Source organism: Staurois parvus, unplaced genomic scaffold, assembly GCF_062004578.1.
Source record: "Staurois parvus isolate SC_StPar_1 unplaced genomic scaffold, SC_StPar_1.0 ptg000648l, whole genome shotgun sequence".
Lineage (NCBI taxonomy): Eukaryota > Metazoa > Chordata > Amphibia > Anura > Ranidae > Staurois > Staurois parvus.
Window position 1 is genome coordinate 1,476,672 of NW_028318444.1, and position 19,454 is coordinate 1,496,125.

Consider the following 19,454-nt stretch of genomic DNA (forward strand, 5'->3'; position numbering starts at 1 on the left):
GGAGGAAGAGCAGAGAGCGGTGACTGACAGTCACCACTCTCTGCTCAGAGCGGCTGTAAGAACTCAGCATTCAGCGATCATGTGATTGTTGGGTTCTCACCCTTAGAGCCAGTGGGGAACAGAGACAGCATCCACCAAGGTAAATATGATTGAGCCAAAAAAAAAATCTCATCTCATACTTCTCTTTTAAGAGCCACCACTGTGTCTGAAAAGTTTCACTGCTCACCTATCCCTCTGCCCTCTCTACCATTTACAAAATGTGTATTATTCTTCTACACTGCATAGCATTCTGTGAATGGAGGAGGAGCAGCAGTTGACAAGATCTCCTCTACCTTTTTTTCAGAACATGATACCTTGTGGGAGAATAGAAATAGGAGTTTTGTGAATGGATCGCAAAGAGGGAAATATCCAGCAGCAATGAAGGAGGTGCTGAGGAGAATAGTTTGACAAGAAGGAGCAGCCTGCAGGTAATGGATGGGCTACACACCATTACACATAACTAATGCATTTGTTTAAAACACGCAGGACAACTTTACTATGTGTCAGTATTTCTTGTTTATAATGTCTGAGCTCCAATCTTGAGAACAACCATCTGGGAAGCATGAACTGCCTGCATCATCATATTCCCCGCCAAGATCTTCAACTGGTAATAATTAAAGACTGAAAAATTAAAAAGAAGAATTTTCTTTAGTTCTCAAAGAAACATAACATTAGCAAAGAGCATGAGGCTTACCATATAACCAAGTTTAATCTTCACATTATTTTTATTAATTGTACGTGGTCATTTCTCCTAGATTGTAAACTCCAAGGAGCAGGGCCCTCTAATCCCTCTTGTATTGAACTATATTGTTATTGTACTGTCTCCCTCCATAATGTAAAGCAAACTGTCGGCTCTATAGAAGTCCTGTATAATAATAATAATAATAATAATAATAATAATAATTTAAAATAATGAACTTGGGGATGTTTTGCTGGTTAATGGTAATGTATTTATAGAATATGTCAACCCAAACTGTCATATTCCTGATATATACCTGCTGTACCATGTACTTGAAATGTGAATCCCTTGTGTTCCTGACAGTCCCTCTGCCTTCCTAGTAAATACTTATTACACCAGGCAGGAGAGCACAGTGTGATCAGCTTTCTGGCTGTGCTGGGAACTCTGCTTACACTCCTCCAATGATCAGACTTCTGCTGACCCCCCATTCTCCCCCCCCCCCCACACACAACAGTGATGCCTGCCAATGCCTACCACTGCCACCCATCAGTGCCCATCAGGGCAGCCTCATTAGCGCACATCAGTGAAGGAGAAAAATTACCTATTTACAAAATTTTATAACAGAAAATAAGAAAAAACTTTTTTTTTTTAACCAAAAATGTCAGTATTTTTAAGTTTGTTTAGCAAAAAATAAAAACCCAGTGGTGATTAATTACCACCAAAAGAAAGCTCAATATGTCTAGAAAAGAAAAAAAAAAAGATACAAAATTGTGTGTGGGTGCAGTGCTGCATGACCGCAACAAAGTGCGACAGAACTGAAAGCTAAAAATTGGCCTGGGTGGGAAGGGGGAAAAAGTGCCCCACAGGAAAATGGTTAAAGTATAACTAAAACCACAACTTTTTTTGTTGGAGAGAGTGGAGATGAATTAGAACCCCTGCCAGGTTTTTATTGCCAGCTGTGCATTAGTTAGGGAGTTTCACCCTCTCTATGTGCCCTGTTTACTTTTATCATTGAATGTGCAACTTGTTATGTGACTTTGGACACAAAATTGCATGACAAGTCATAGCCCATTGTTTTTAATGGTACCCGTTTGGATCTATTCTACTTAAAAGTCGCAGAAACTATAAAAAGGTTCCTTTGATGTGACTTGAGTGCCAGAGGAATATAAAGTAGCATCAAAGTCACACTGGAAATCGTGCGACTTTGGAGTCACGCAAGTGTGAAAGGAGCCTTAAAGAAAATCCCAAATTTTAGGGAGACAGGAAGTGAAGTTAATGCTCCCCAATTGGACAAAGATGGCAAAAAAATGACAGTGGTTATGAACCTACCTCACTTTATTCGACATAAAATAAAAAAAAAAAAAAAGATTTTGCCTTTTGTGCCACTGTAGCCTCCCTAGCGTTCTGATTATGTCCATATTTCTGTGCTCAAAGTGTTCAATTTTTTTGCATGGAAATATGTATTTTTTATATCGTAGGCCTTTAATTTTTTGGAACAGCTCACTGAAATCTGTCCGAACAAGAGTCTAGTAAACATCCCCGGTATGTTAAAATTTGAAAAACGAAATCATAAATTATAATTTAATAAATAATCATAAAAAATAATATAACAATAAATTAATTCAATAATATAATCAAAACAAAAACACTGAAATTTGAAATAGAGCGCCAAGTTCGCACATCACTGAGCAAGTGATTCTAATTTACTATCGCTGTTCTCTAGCTGGTCTAAAACCGCTTTTGACCTAAAGGGACGCTTTTTGGACGCCATGGACTTTTCTCAGTTTCCAGGCAGAAAGAACAGTAAAAATGCAGGCAGGGCACAGGACAAAATGTATGTGAAATGGTTTGATACAGTAATGTTTTACTATGTGATTTTAGTGTATTTTAGTGAATGTCACTTTTTCACATTTTTAAATTTTCTGCCAGTTCCGTCCCCGTACATCCCAGGGAACGGAACCCAGAAGACAGATGCCGGCATCCGCCGGAGGACATTACAGGGGATGCTGCAGGGGGGATATCGTGGAAGCGCAGTACAAGGTAAGTGAAGAAGTGATCCCGGAGCAGCACTGCAAGGTATTCTTGAGTGTAGCTCGGGGTTACCACTTGTGGTGCTGAAACTTTACCCCGAGCTACACTCGGGCATACCGCCAGGGAGGTTAAGTGGAGCATTTAATACTGCTTATACCAACAGCAGTGCCAACAGTAAACTACTGTATGCATATAAGTAAATGGAAAATATAACGATTTGGTGTCAGTTTTATTTTAAATTGCTTTTAAAGGTTTACAGGTGGTATGTAATGTGTTCATATTGTTTTTTTTTCCTGAAATATATTGCATAAACAAACTATATTTTGCAATCAAAAATTTAATGCATGAGAAGGGATTATCAAAGAACTATGGGTGAGCTAAACAGAACACAGTAGTCCTGTGGACCTGTGCACTGAACCCAGAAAGACAGTGGTCACCCACTCGTGATCCTGGCTCCTCCTTTTTGTTCATGTGCCCCCATAGCAGGCCACTTGCTGTGGAGGCACACATGCATGCTCTCTCCCAAGCTGTGTGTGTCTATGGAGCTGCGCTTCCTCCTCACAGGATTGAATTCCAAAGTCCCTGTGTGAAGAGGAATTGAAGGAGAGAAGAGATCCAGCCGTGCACAGCACTGGATTGATTGAGGAACCAGGTAAGTATTTAGGGAGGTGGGGAGGCAGCAAACTGTAAAACATTTTTTACCTTAACGTATGGAATGCATTAAAGCGGAGTTCCACTCAAAAGCAGAAGCTCTGCTTATTTGCCTCCTACCCCCCTCCACTGCCATATTGGGCACCTTTTGGGGGGGGAGAGGGGAGCGGATATCTGTTTTTGACAGGTACCCACTCCCACTTCCGACTCAGCTCGCCGCAGTGATGTGAGGCGGAAGTTCAGCCCCCTCCTCCCTCCTGCAGTCTCCTGGAAACTTTCACAGGCCCCAGAAGACTGCCAGCCCAATTAGGAGGCGCATCATGACTCGCGCATGTGCAGTGGGCACCAGGCTGTGAAGGTGCCAGCTGTCACAGCATGGTGCCCACAGCTGAGATGCCAGCACTGTGGAGGAGAGGAGGAGAGAAGGGACAGCGCGGGTGAGAACATTGCTGGACCCCGGGACAGGTAAGTGTGTGTTTATTAAATAAAGTCAGCAGATACGGTTTTTGTAGCTGCTGACTTTTAATAAACATGTTTCCCTCACCACGCTTCACAGTTGTTATGAGGGTCTTCTCCTGAAATGCTATCGTTGGTTTGTGATAAATATGTCTACTGCGACCAAACCTATTGTAGACTTCCAGCCTAAACCCAACTAGTCCTCAGTATATACATCTTTTGTACACAGGTTAGGCTGTATAGGGGTTTTAATTATATTTTAATGTTTGATTGATCTGGTCTTTGTCTATATGTTCAATGGCAAACTATAATCTTGCTCTAATAATCTTTAGAATGCTTTTTCTTAACATACCTCTCATGCAGGCTGAGTGCAATCTCTTTTTGATTTTAGATGCATGCACTTTGATCCCAGCTGTTCCAATAGTTATGTGAACACCCAACAATAACATTTTGGAGTACTTGGAGACTTCTTTTAGCACCAAAGGGTCAGCTCTTGGTTTGAATTTGCTGGGCAGGCCAGTCCTGTACATTTTTTAAAATCTATATAATATATAATTTCCTGATAGTGGAATGATTGATTCAAATTACTTGGTGCTCTTGTTAAATCCCTTGCTAGACTTATGGGCAGCTTGGTAGGCTCTACAGGTGAAACTCGAAAAATTAGAATATCGTGCAAAAGTTCATTTATTTCAGTAATGCCACTTAAAAGGTGAAACTAATATATGAGATAGACTCAATACATACAAAGCAAGATAGTTCAAGCCGTGATTTGTCATAATTGTGATGATTATGGCTTACAGCTCATGAAAACCCCAAATCCACAATCTCAGAAAATTAGAATATTGTGAAAAGGTGCAATATTCTAGGCTCAAAGTGTCCCACTCTAATCAGATAATTAAGCCATAACACCTGCAAAGGGTTCCTGAGCCTTTAAATGGTCTCTCAGTCTGGTTCAGTAGGAATCACAATCATGGGAAAGACTGCTGACCTGACAGTTGTGCAGAAAACCATCATTGACACCCTCCGTAAGGAGGGAAAGCCTCAAAAGGTAATTGCAAAAGAAGTTGGATGTTCCCAAAGTGCTGCATCAAAGCACATTAAGAGAAAGTTATGTGGAAGGGAAAAGTGTGGAAGAAAAAGGTGCACAAGCAGCAGGGATGACCGCAGCCTGGAGGGGATTGTCAGGAAAAGGCCATTCAAAAGTGTTGGGGACTTTCACAAGGAGTGGACTGAGGCTGGAGTCAGTGCATCAAGAGCCACCACACACAGATGGATCCTGGTCGTATTTCTCTTTTCAAGCTGCTCCCGAACAACAAACAACGTCAGAAGCGTCTCTTTTCTGATGAGAACAACTTTTGAATCTCATTTGGAAACCAAGGACCCAGAGTATGGAGGAAGAATGGAGAGGCACACACTGCAAGATGCTTGAAGCCCAGTGTGAAATTTCCATAGTCTGTGTTGATTTGGGGAGCCATGTCATCTGCTGGTGTTGGTCCACTGTGCTTCAGGGTCCAGGGTCAACGCAGCTGTCTAGCAGGAGATTTTGGAGCACTTCATGCTTCCTTCCGCAGACGAGCTTTATGGGGATGCTGACTTCATTTTCCAGCAGGACTTGGCACCTGCCCACACTGCCAAAACTGTGCCAATTACTGTGCCAATTACTGTGCTTGATTGGCCAGCAAACATGTCTGACCTGAACCCCATGGAGAATCTATGGGGCATTGCCAAGAGAAAGATGAGAGACATGAGAACGCACAATGCAGAAGAGCTGAAGGCCGCTATTGAAGCATCCTGGTCTTCCATAACACCTCAGCAGTGCCACAGGCTGATAGCTTCCATGCCACGCCGCATTGAGGCAGTTAATTGCTGCAAAAGGGGCCCAAACCAAGTACTGAGTACATATGCATGCTTATACTTTTCAGAGGTCCGATATTGTTCTATGTACAATCCTTGATTTATTGATTGCATGTAATATTCAAATTTTCTGAAATTGTGGATTTGGGGTTTTCATGAGCTGTAAGCCATAATAATCACAATTATGACAAATCACGGCTTGAACTATCTTGCTTTGCATGTAATGAGTCTATCTCATATATTAGTTTCACCTTTTAAGTTGCATTACTGAAATAAATGAACTTTTGCACGATATTCTAATTTTTCAAGTTTCATCTGTATATGATCAGGCAGTAGTAAGCTGCAACTACCACTTTAGGTGACCTCTGATTGTCTGTATATTGCTGAAAAGACATGCAATGTATCCATGCACAGCTCAGTTCACATTTTTGACATTGCTCATTATGCCAGGATGAATGTCACCCAAGCATGCATGGTAGTTCCGTCATCCTGTGCCAGCCAATCAAGACAGCTAAACACCATCATCCAATAGAAGCCGGGGAGTCGATTCTAGAGCCAGACCTCATGGGGGGGCGGATCAGAGGTAAGTATCTCTGCCTTTAGTTTCACTTTATGCTTGGGTTCACATATGTGCGGTGCGGCATATTGCATGTGATTTGCACAGGAACCTCACCACATTCCTGTGCAAATCACATGCGAATTCTGTGCAGTGTGATTTGAGCCATATATTTTGTATAGCTCAAATCACACCGCATCCGCACCAAAAACCCTTTTTTTGGTCCGCACTAGAATCGGATTGCATGGGTATTCAGACCTATGCAATCCGATTCCACACATCGCACCGTGTTTTGCGGACAGATTTCAGGGTGTTGTTAACATACACATCCGCAGCTGTTTACATGAATGGGGTGCGATTGTGATGTGGTGCGGAATTTGCACAGAAATTGTTGCACCGCATCAGTGTGAAACCAGGCTAAAGCTTGCAGGTTATTATAATTAAATAATAATTAAATAAATTAAAAATATATAGGATGAAACCAGCCTATATCCCCACGCTCAAGAAATGGTGAAAATATTGGCATACAAAAATAAACATTATTAAACAAGTAATTAAATATTTAAACCAAGCTACCGTTTTAAATAACAAAAAAAAATCTATAAACATTGAATGAACCAAACCTTGCCCTGCCAGAGAACAGGACATGAAAAGGTTTTTGTTAAGAAAAGCAACAAAAAAGTTGCTGGTTTTAAGTTCTTCTTTACTGAGATCGGAGTATGAGATACCAATAATCTATCGATTGGAGGTCCTTTTGGTCTGCTGGCTGATTATCAAGTTCAAGATTTCACAACCATTCATTATTAAGGAGATTGATTGAATTCCTACTAATTTTCCACTGCTGGCTACTAACCAGCTTCTGATGAGTGTTGAATCCAATGGGGTGTGAATCACTGCAGGATCACATGGATGGTGGATCACTTACCACTGGAATGAATTGAACGTTTCACATTATAATTTTATTTTATATTTTTTTTCTTTTATCCTTTTATATCAATTGGATATTGTGTTTTGACACAGCGCTGTTTATGTGTACGGTACTTTTTTTAGTCACTGTTTATAGGTTATTATAATTGTCATTTACCTAGCATGTTTAGAAAGAGATCCACAATGGCAGCCCCCATGTGTCTCTCATGGTAAGTTTAATATAACTATTTTTGTATTCTAAATGTAACAGAGGCGTGACCCCTGTCCTTACATTCTACTGACTGTCTATGTTTATATTAGGCTAGCAAACAGACATTGTAGCACTGGTGGAATGATATTAGACAGATGTGACAGTCATAGATACAGCTGCAGGCAGACCGCCTGATGTGCAGGGAAAGCAGGAGCACCGGGTAGGGGAGGTGCAAATAGTGACACAATTCCACTGTTAATTGTGAGGTTATACCAACTCCAACAAGGAGCACAGTCGAGGAAAAAAAAAAAAAAAAAAAAAAAAAAAAAAAAAACACAAAAGCAACAGTACAAACACAACCCAGTATCCACTCCTTATTTTCTCTCACCCCACAAACAGTACCAATGCCAAATTCTTAATCAAGTCCAAACTCTTACCTTGAAATAAACTCGCTAATGCAGGCCATACATGGGTCGAATTCTGAACGATTTTTGTCAGAAAATCGAAAACGTCGTTCGCTCGGTAATCCAATGGTGCCATCAATGATTTTGAAAATCGGCCGACAAAGTCATAAAGTTCACCCCATATAACAGGTGGAACTTCTGTTCCTTCCAGGTCACGGCTCATGTGCATATTCTTTTCGGAAAAACGATCGTACGATCTGACCATCATTGAGTCGTTTTTCACGAATTTTCCAACATGCCCGATCACCGAAAAGGAGGAACCACGAAAAACGACTGGTCCCATTGACCCACTACCATTGCGAAAATTCCGCCGATTATTCTTAAGTCCGAATTTTAGACGAAAAATCGGTCAAATTTCGACCCATGTATGGCCGGCATTACTCTCACTGTACTGTATCAGACTGGTTCCCACACTGGGGAGAGTGAACCCAAGGGAGCTCTTCTAATGACTTCAGGGGGCTAGTTTTATGCAGGCCATAGACGGGTCGTTTAATCGGCCGAATTTTTGTCTGCACGAAAAATCGGCCAATATTCACGCCATTAGTGGGGCCAGTCCGCCGGCTGTTTTACGTGGATCTTCTCGTTTATTTTTATCGGCCATGCTGGAAAATTCACAAAAATTGGCCGTTTTTCGTGGACATTGGTGGCAGCATCGGCAAAGGCAATGACCGATTTTTTCGTTTACTGGCCGACAATTCGGCCGATAAACTGCCCATCTATGGCCTGCATTAGGCTTGGTTCACACTGTTGCAAACCCAAAGTCTTGCCACTTTGTAACTTGCTTGTGACGTTTCGACGTTTTGTGACTTTGGCCAATCATAACAATACAAAGTGTGACACACATTACTTAACTTACAAAACCCACTAAAGTTGCAGCCAAAGTCATAAAGATAAGGCAAAGAAACCTTCCTCGTGACTTTTTGTGATTTTAATATTTCAGTCTATGGCACGCATGTCGCAAGGAAGATGGAGAAAAGCAACGCAAGAACTATTTTTTTGTCGCTGAAACTTGAGTCTCAGCAATTAAGACGGCACCCATTGAAATTAATGTGTTTTGACTTGTCATACAACTTTCTACGGTGCACCAAATTAAATGAGAAGTAGCAGTAACCAGGGCTTAGCTTGAGTGAAGGAAATTTTTCCAACGGGTTGGTAGTACACGTCAATCAACAGATCGACTTGTGTACAACAAGCCTGCCCATACATGGATCAAAATTCATCTGGACCCTGCTGAACTGGCCAAATTTTAATCCATGTATGGCTGGCTTTATAGACCTACAATTAATGCTTGAAGCATCCCTGTCAGTTACTTAAAAAAATAGTTACTTAGGGTCCATGCACACTGGGCTTAAAAAAATGCTAGTTCCCTTGGCTGAAAAAAAAAACCCACTGATATAGAACATTTTTGTACACAAGTTTAGGAGCATTTAAGAGCTTCTCGGAAAACTTAGGAGAGTTCAGCGTTTAAATGCAAAACAGAAGATTTTTTTTTTCCTACTGTTAAATGTCGAGCTTAACATATGCCTCTAAACATCCTGATGTGCATGGACATAGGATAACATTCAGCTGGATCTACAGGCAACACGTTAAACTCTAGAAGCAGCAGTTTTTAAAAGTGCTATTAAGGCATTTTTGTAAAATAACAAACTTATCTACTCTATGCAGTGGTTTTACAAAGAGCACCCCTGATTTTCCTCTTCTTGGGTACCCTGCCAGCATGCCTAGCCCTTCCCTCCTGCCGAGTGCCCCCAGAGCAAGCAGCTTGATATGGGGGCACCCAAGCAGGCTCACTCCTAAACCGCTGCTCTGCGTTGTCCATTAATACACAGAGTGTGGCTCAGCTCCGCCCCCCTCTCTCTCTCCCCTCTTTGGCTCACTGGCTGTAATGGCTCCCATTGCTGTCTCAGCCAATGAGGAGGGAGTGTCCCCAGAGAGCTGAGGCTCTTGTGTACATCATTGGATTGTAATGGGGCTCTGGGTGCTGCTGCACACAGAAGGTTTTTTATCTTCATGCATAAAATGAGCCTTTACATCATCATCATCATCATCATCCTTGAGTCTTTATATCCACTTTATACCAGGTTCATATTAATGTGGTGCAGGACACTGCAAGTAATTCACCCAGGAACTGCACCGCATTCCTGTGCGAATTACATGCGATGTCTGTGCAGTGCACATTGAGCCTTACAGTTTGTATGGCCCAAATCATATCTGCACCAAAAAGGTACAGGGCCCTTTTTTTTAACCCACACCTGAATGTCATTGCATGAGTATTCTCACCCATGCGATGTAATTTCTGGCAATCGCACTACGTTTTGTGATCTGTTTTGGGGTGTCATTAATTTAACATTGACACCTGCACCAGACTGCATGAACGTCATGCAACTGCAATGCGGTGCGGGAAATGCACAGGATTCTCAGAGTTTCCCGCACCGCATCAGTGTGGACCTGGTGTGCATAGACCCTTAATCTGAGAGACAGAGGGGAATTTATGAAAGCTGAAGCAGATGGATTCTGTAGCAGTTGTACATGACAACCAATTAACTTTGATCTCTTACTTTTTTAAAGTGGTTGTAAACTTTTTTTTCCCCTTTTAATTTTGCCTACAGATAAGCGTATAATAAATCTTACCTATAGGTATAATGAATATCTCCTAAACGTGCACCATTTAGGAGATATTGTGTCTTTACTTAATCCAGCGCATATGCTTTGAAGGAACGGCATAGCCAAGCTGTTCCTGCAGAGCTGTGTGCCGTGGCCCAGGATTCCCACATGCATGCATGGGAGAGGCGTCATCGCGGCCCGGCCTGTCAGAATGCTGGAGCTCGTGAACCCAGAAGGAAGACGGGTGAAGATGGAAGCCTCTACAACGATGACAGCGCGCCACTGGAGGGCTTTGTTTTAAGGTAACTTTTACAGAATGTGCTAATATGCAATGCTTACTACCACATGATGACATTACCATGCAGGAGACTTTTTTTTTTGTCTGCGGTTTACTACCACTTTAAAGCCTAAAGTGGTCTTAAAGGCTCAAGGTTTTTTATCATCATGCGTTCTGAAAGTAAAAAACCTTCTGTATGTATCATTCCCACAGCCCCTCCTAACACTCACCCAAGCCCCCTCTCGATCCAACAATGTCCACTGGAGTCTCGGCTATCTCAGGACTCCCTATTCTCATTGGCTGAGACAGAAGAAATTGGCTCCCACTGCTGTCAATCAGAGCCAATGAGAAGAGAGAGGGGACAAGGCCGAGCCACAGCTCCATGTGTGAATGGACACGTGGAGCAGCGGGTGCCCCCATAGCAAGCTACTTGCTGTGGGGGCAACCGACACGAGGGAGGGGCCAGGAGAGCAGAACTCCTGCACACCAGGTAAGTATGACATTTGTTATTTAAAAAAAAATAAAAAATAAGGCTTTAGAATCACTTTAACCAGTTCTGGGCCGCCTTATAGCAGAAATACTGCAACAGGGCGGCGCGGGTGCACAAAATCAAGTATATAGATGAGATTCTCACGTCTATATACATGATTTTGCAGTCCTGGGTAGGGGGCACAAGAGCCCTACCCCTGCTGCCATTCGCGGCCTTGGCTGTCAATCAGCGGGTCCCGGCCGGTGATTACTCACTGGCACCTGGTGATCACCAAGTCTCTCCGACGGGGGAGAGACTTGTATGTAAACAAAACAGATCTCTCCCCTGCCAGCTCCTGCACACTTTGTATGTGAAACAGCACACAGTTAACCCTTTGATCGCCCCAGATGTTAACACCTTCCTGCCCAGTGCCATTAATATAGTGTCAGTGCTTTTTGTTAGCACTGATCACTGTATTGGTGTCACTGGGGATGTCAGTAAGGCTACGTTCACACTAGCCTTGTTTTGAAGCGGCAAAAAGGCATTTGGGAAGCGTTTTTACCGCTTCTCAAACGCCTCGGACAATTCTGCTCATTGCAGCACATGGTGCTGCTCTAACGGGAGCGGTAGCGTCGCGGCAAAACGGACGCCTCTGGTCGAGTCAGGAGGCGTTGAAGCCTCCTCTTCTAGTCTATGGTGCCACTCCGCAAACGCCCGGCTGGCGTTTGTGACGCGGTTGTGGGGTGTTTGCGGAGCAGTAACACTTTCCAAACTTCATTATAGGCAATTGTGGGAGTTTTTAACGCTCAGCAAATGCCTAGCAACCGCCGCTGAACCACGCATGCGGCGTTTGCCAAGTGCTAATAAAACGCTCCACAAACGCCGGACCAACGCTTGCCAAACGCTATAGGGGCATTTGGCAAGAGTTGGTAAAACAGTCAAGTGTGAACGAGCCCTAACACCAAGTCAGTCATTCCCGCTGCAGTCCCGCTATAAGTCGCTGATCTCTGCCATTACTAGTAAAAATAAAAAAATTAAAATTCCAGTATATATACACCGCCTTTCTAAATGCTTTAACTTTCATGTAAACCAAATAATTTACACGTATTGGGAATTTTTTAGCAAAGACATGTAGCAAAATACATTTTGGCCTAAATTTATGAAGAAATTTGACTTTTAAAAAATTTTTTACTGAACATGCTTAACAGAAAAAAAGTAAAAAATAGCTAAATAAATAATTTATTTAAATAAAATAAAGCTAAAGGTTTTTTATTTATAGCGCAAAAAATAAAAACCAGAGGTGATGAAATACCATCAAAAGAAAGCTCTATTTGTGGGGAAGAAACGACGTAAATTTAATTTGGACTGCGCCATTGTCAGTTAAAGTAACACATTGCCGTATCGCAAAAAATCCTCTGGAGGGCAAGTGGTTAACAAGCTGAAGACAGATGCTGATTGCTTGCCGCTCCAGATTCAATCTTCTCCAGTATTGATACATTCCCCTCAAGGTTGTTATTTATAAACATAATGAAGCATTTGGAAAATAATCGGAAGTACTGACACTAGACCCTTGTACAGGGAATGTGAAATGAGAGAACCCTGGGGATGTAGAAAATACTGGCTGTATACAGGGAAATATACAATGCTACACTTAAAAAACATTAGAAAGTAGTTAATAGTCATTTTTATAAATAGTCCATTCAGTTCAACCATTAAAAAAAAAAAAAAGTTATAATCCTATACCCACAGTTGATCCAGAGGAAGGCACACAACCCAGCAAAGCATTATCTAATTTGCTCCTGCAGGGAAAATATTTCTTCCTTAATCAGAATGAAGAGGAAAGGAAAAAGAATCCAGCTAGGTCAGGGTTCTTGTAAACATCTGTCTGTCAGGAATGAAGTGTAGAGAGCAGAGGAGAGGCTCAGCAGGCAGAGCAGTACATGCTGTGTCATATACAGAGTTTCCCAGGCTGAGTCTCTGTTCTGCATGTTCTCTGGCACTGTGGACTGGACTGGAAGTTTATGATGGGATCACATTGCACACTACATGCTGGAGGGGGGATCCTCTGCCAGCCCAACTTTTCCTGTTCCCTGGGACTTCCCTACTTCCACCTCCCCATCAAGGTGTCTGCTGCCCCCATCCAAAGTGCAAACATCATCATCATCATCCTCCATAGTGATGTCATAGCTGCTTACCCAGAGCCCAGGGCTGACAACAGAAGATCCTGCGGTGCTCGATCCACCCTCACAGAGCCGGCTCTTATCTCATGTACATCACACAGCGATCATGTAATGCAGAACAAGCAGTGTACTGTAGAACGACCGGAGCCTGGAGTCAGAGGATCCCTCCTTCCCTCCCTCCCATATACACACAGCTCAGCCTCTGCTGTGACGTATTATCCGGTGTTCACCGCCATCACTTCCCCGGCATCCCTACAGACGTGCCTTCTGTCCGCTCAGTCTGGAGGGGGGACACCTCTGTACAGAACAGTCAACTGCCAACAGCTGGAAGAGTTCTGTGCTCACTGCATACTCTCTCATTTTATAACATCAGCATTGTAATAACAACACAAATAATAGTTATTACCAGGGGCGAACTGACAACTCATGGGGCCCCGGGCAATAGGGGATCATGGGGCCCCTGTGTCCTCGCCCACACCCAAAAAAGCCCATGAAAAAGCCAATGAAAGGTACCAGGGGCATCTCATGGGGCCCCCTACTGACCCCGGGCCCTCGGGCATTACCCGAGTGTACGAATGGTCAGTCCACCCCTGGTTATTACTGACAATCCAATAGAAACTTACCTGAAAAATCTTTCATATTGAGTTCTGTCCAGTGGCATCCTGAGGCAGGTGCGGGGGGTGCGCGCCGCAGCAGGTGAAACCTACCACACGGGGTGAGACCAGACCCGCTCCACGAAAAGGTAAGTTGTAAAGAAAGCCGACCATCCCCGTAGGAAGGATTGGATCTGCGGATTGAGCATAAAGGATCGGAGTCCGATCCATTACGCTCCCCAATCCGCAGATCCGATCCATCCTGCGGGGATGGTCGGCTTTCTTTACAACTTACCTTTTCGTGGAGCGGGTCTGGTCTCACCCTGCATAGGTTGCATGCCGACGATCCCCGCAGGATGGATCGGATCTGCGGATTGGGGAGCATAATGGATCAGACTCTGATCCATTATGCTCAATCCGCAGATCCGATCCATTCTGCGGGAATCGTCGGAGGGGGTGCCACCAAGTGTTATCGCACCGGGTGACACCAACCCTAGGGACGCCCCTGGTTCTGTCTGCCTGCTGGCCATCTCTTCCCTCAAATTCCTGGATTCTATTTCATTGGACTGTACACCCCATTATCATCCATCATACCATAACTTACCTAAATAACCACTTCAATACCTAAATAACCACTTCACTCCCTTCCTGCCCAGGACAATTTTCAGCGCTGTTGCACTCTGAATGACAATTGCGCAGTCACGCAACGCTGTACCCATATAAAAATTGTTAATTTTTTTTCACACAAATAGAGTTTCTTTAATCACCACTAGGTTTTTTTCATTTGTTGCTAAATAAATGAAAAAAAAAGAAAATTATGAACACATTTTTCCTCATTTCCATTATAAAATTTTGCAAACATACATTTTTCTTCATAAATTTAAGCCAAAATATATTCTGTTACTTTTTTGGGTGAAAATAACCCAAATCAGCATACACTATATTGCCAAAAGTATTGGGACGCCTGCCTTCACACGCACATGAACTTTAATGGCATCCCAGTCATAGTCCGTAGGGTTCAATATTGAGTTTGCAGCTTCTTTTGCAGCTATAACAGCTTCAATTCTTCTGGGAAGGCTGTCCAAAAGGTTTAGGAGGGTGTGTATATGGGAATGTTTGACCATTCTTCCAGAAGCGCATTTGTGAGGTCAGGCACTGATGTTGGAGGAGAAGGCCTGGCTTACAGTCTCTGCTCTAATTCATCTCAAGTGTGTTCTGTCGGGTTGAGGTCAGGACTCTGTGCAGATCAGTCAAGTTCCTCCACCCCAAATTCGCTCATTCATGTCTTTATGGACCTTGCTTTGTGCACTGGTGTGCAGTCATGTTGGAACAGGAAAGGGCCATCCGCAAACTGTTCCCACAAAGTTAGTAGCCTGAAATTGTCCAAAATGTCTGGTATGCTTACGCCTTAAGAGTTCCCTTCACTGGAACTAAGAGGCCAAGTCCAACCCCTGAAACACAACCCCACACCATAATCCCCCCTCTACCAAACTTTACACTTGGCACAATGCAGTCAGGCAAGTGCCGTTCTTCTGGCAACCACCAAACCTAGACACACCCATCAGATTGCCAGAGAACCGTGATTCATCACTCCAGAGAACATGTCTCTACTGCTCTAGAGTCTAGTGGCAGCGTGCTTTACACCACTGCATTCGACGCTTTGCATTGCACTTGGTGATGTAAGGCTTGGATTCAGCTGCTCAGCCATGGAAACCCATTACATGAAGTTCTCTATGCACTCTGCAGACAGTTGTTGGCTTCTGCGCACTGTGCACTTGAGCATGTGCTGACCTTGCGCTGTTATTTTACATGGACTGCCACTTTGTGGCTGAGTTGCTGTTCTTCCTTCTTGCTTCCACTTTGTTTACCGTTGAATATTTAGTAGCAATGAAATTTCACAGATGGACTTATTGCACAGGTGGTAACCTATCACGGCACCACGCTTGAATTCACTGAGCTCCTGAGAGCGACCCATTCTCTCACAAATGTTTGTAGAAGCAGTCTGCATGCCTAGGTGCTTGATTTTATATACTTGTGGCCATGGAGGTGATTGGAACATCTGAATCCAATGATTTGGAGGGACATCCCAATACTTTTGGCAACATAGTGTATATTATTTAGTCTGTAGGAAAGTTATAGAGTCTACAAACTATGGTATATATATATGAAACTTGATCTGATGTACTGACGACAAAAAAATGCCAACCATCCCAACCTATACCCAGCCTTAGCAATAAGGTGCACATAGAATAACAATGCACATCGCAAACAAAGGATTTCTCAGCAACACTTACCAGCCAGCCCGCAAAACAACCAATTTGGCCCTGTCTAACAGTGTGCGTTAAACATAGAGGGTTTTGTGTGCACACATTTACAAATACATGTGTAAGCCACAGTCCAACATCAAGGGTCCTCTGTATATTGTGAACCTAACTAAAATTTCTGAAGCCTTTATAGTAGGAGCACATGTATCAATGGATAGGTTAAGGCAGGTGTGTAGCTGGCCAGCTAAGACCAGTCCTAGGTTGCTAATATGGTTCACATATATGTGTATACCAAACCTGCCAATAACCTCAGTACAGTGTATATGTGCATATGTTAAAGCCAAAAGCAGAATCATTGCTGTAATTTTATGTCTTTGATTGTTATATGACATTTATATATTCATTGTGTTAGCAGAAGCAGAAAAGGAAAATATGCCTTTAAGATTTAGTTAAAGGTGAGCCAATCACAGACAGCCTCACACTGTACAGAGCCTTAACCAATCCCAGCCAGTTTCACATTTATGCCTGTGTAAAACTCCCTGCTAGGATTTTCTAGAGACACATGCTCACCAGACAGAAGAGGAAACAGACAGTTCCAATCAGAGAAGCTTTATGGAAGTAGAGAAGGCCAAATAGGTATTTAATGCACTTGTGTGTTCCTCTATTGTTTAGTAATGCAGGTAGATCTGTATGTAAAAACTGTTGTATGTGTGTTTACTTGTAGTTCTAACGAATTTATAAATCCAAGCGAATTTACGAACTTACGAATCAAGTCACTGTAGAGTAATCATAATCGAACTTACGAATCAAGTCACTGTAATACGAATGAAACCATTGTAATATGAATGAAACAAGCCATTGTAAGCAGTTATATGAAGAAGATTGAAGTTATTAAAGAAGTTAACTAAAGTATTCGGTGTGCTCTTTAAACCTACTGCATCCATAGAGCGGCATTGGAGGAATTACAGAGTAAAGTCAGTCTAATCAAACAAAGAAACAGCAATTGCATAATTTTGCCTATGCGCTACTGGATGCCCAGAGTGACGTCACCTTCATTGATCAAGAAATCTGCAAGAAATTACAAGTGTCCACAGAACCAGTGAAACTCAAACTCACTACAATGACAGGAAGAGACACATTGGTGAACAGTCAAAGAGTCAAAGGACTGAGAGTTAGAGGACTCCACTCAAACTGCATATTAGATCTACCTCCAGCTTATACAAAAGACGACATACCTCTGGATCGAGATCGCATACCTACCCGTGAAACAGCCAACAAATGGGAACACCTATCTGTCATATCTCATGAAATATCCCCGCTGAAGGAATTTGGTGTTGGACTGTTGATAGGTTATGATTGTCCCGAGGCGTTGGTGCCACAAAAGATAATCGCAGGAGGAAAGGGTGAACCCTACGCAGTCCAAACTGATCTAGGATGGGGTGTTGTTGGAGGAAAACGACAGATTGCAGATTCAGGACAGGTGACAGGATTGTGTCATAGAATATCTGTCCAAGAGTTACCAACTGTAAGTCCAGCGAAAGTACTCAAAATCCTAGAATCCGACTTTGCAGACATAAGTTGTAATGAAAAGAATGTATCCGAAGAGGACATAAAGTTTGTACAAGTTCTAGAAAATAATATTCAGCAAAATCAACAAGGTCATCTTGAAATGCCCCTACCTTTTAGAGAACGACCTCATCTACCAAATAACAGAGATCTTGCTCTGGCAAGATTGAAAAGCTTAAAGAAAAGGATGGGAAGAGATCCCAAACTGAAAGACGATTATTTGAAATTCATGAAAGAAATCCTCAAAGAAGGGCACGCAGAGAAAGTTGATGGTCAGCCTAAAAATGGAGAAGTGTGGTACATCCCACATCAAGGTGTCTATCACCCAAAGAAACCAGATAAGATCAGAGTAGTTTTTGATTGCTCAGCAAGGTACAATGATGTTGCATTGAACAATCATCTACTAAAGGGACCAGATCTTACAAACACTGTACCTGGAGTACTCTGTAGATTCAGAAAGTATCCCATAGCAGTCATGTGCGACATTGAAAAGATGTTCCACCAATTTCATGTGAAGGAAGAAGATAGAGACTTCCTGAGGTTCCTATGGTGGGAAGACGGAGATACAGATACAGAGCCAGCGGAATACAGGATGAAAGTACACTTGTTTGGAGCAGCATCATCCCCAGGTTGTGCCAATTATGGTATGAAGTATCTGGCCAATCAGAATGAAAAGGATTGTCCATCAACAGCAAATTTTTTGAAGAAAAACTTTTATGTAGATGATGGTCTTATAAGCCTAGAATCCTCAGAATCGGCAATTCAATTGGTGAGAGAGAGCCAAGAGTTATGCGCAAAAGGAAACCTGCGTCTTCACAAATTCATCTCAAACAACATAGAGGTACTAGAATCCATCAGTGACTCCGAACGTGCATCAACAATAAAGAATGTGGATCTTAACTATGATCCTCTTCCAGTTCAGAATGTACTCGGATTGGGATGGAAAGTAGAAAACAACCATTTTTTCTTTGAAATATCCATGGAAGAGAAAGTTCCAACTAGACGTACCATTCTTTCCACAGTAGCCTCAATATATGATCCGTTGGGATTCCTATCACCAGTAATCCTCAGAGCAAAAGAAATACTGCAAGAATTATGCAGACAGAAGTTGGGATGGGACGAACCCATACCTGCAGGCTTGAGGCCAAGGTGGGAGAGTTGGATAAGAGACTTGCAAAATTTGAAAGAAATTCGGATACCCAGATGTTTTGTACCTCCTGATTTTGGAAAGTACAAGAAAATAGAACTTCATCACTTTTCAGATGCCAGTAGTCATGGTTATGGTCAGTGCTCCTACATCAGAGCAATAGGAGAAGAAAAGATACACTGTGCCCTAGTTTTGGAAAGGCCAGAGTAGCACCCAACAATATTCAGACAATACCAAGACTCAAACTAACGGCAGCCGTCGTTTCAGCATCAGTAAGTCAGTTTCTGAAAGAAGAATTGGAATTGAAAATAGATGAAGAGAATTTTTGGACAGACTCACAAGTTGTCCTAGGTTACATAAACAATGAAGCTCGAAGATTCCACACCTTTGTCGCTAACAGGGTTAAAAAAATTCGAAAAGCAACGAATCCAGAACATTGGCACTATGTTGACACAAAGCAAAACCCGGCAGATCATGCTTCAAGAGGCCTAAATGTAACAGAATTGA

The 19,454-nt window shown here is 42.6% G+C and overlaps 1 protein-coding gene across 5 annotated transcripts in view; it reads right to left on the minus strand.

Annotated features, from left to right (window-relative positions):
* The window catches only part of P4HA2 (prolyl 4-hydroxylase subunit alpha 2), a 157,652-nt gene extending 144,097 nt beyond the window's left edge, over positions 1-13,555 (minus strand). For 3 of the 5 annotated variants that reach the window (XM_089694059.1, XM_089694058.1, XM_089694060.1), the window contains exon 1: positions 13,393-13,554. The gene's annotated coding sequence lies outside the window, so the exon portion shown is untranslated. Of the gene's footprint in view, positions 1-13,392 lie in introns of all 5 variants that reach the window. The other 2 variants (XM_089694061.1, XM_089694056.1) reach the window with 2 other exon arrangements.
* Positions 13,556-19,454: the final 5,899 nt, after the last annotated feature.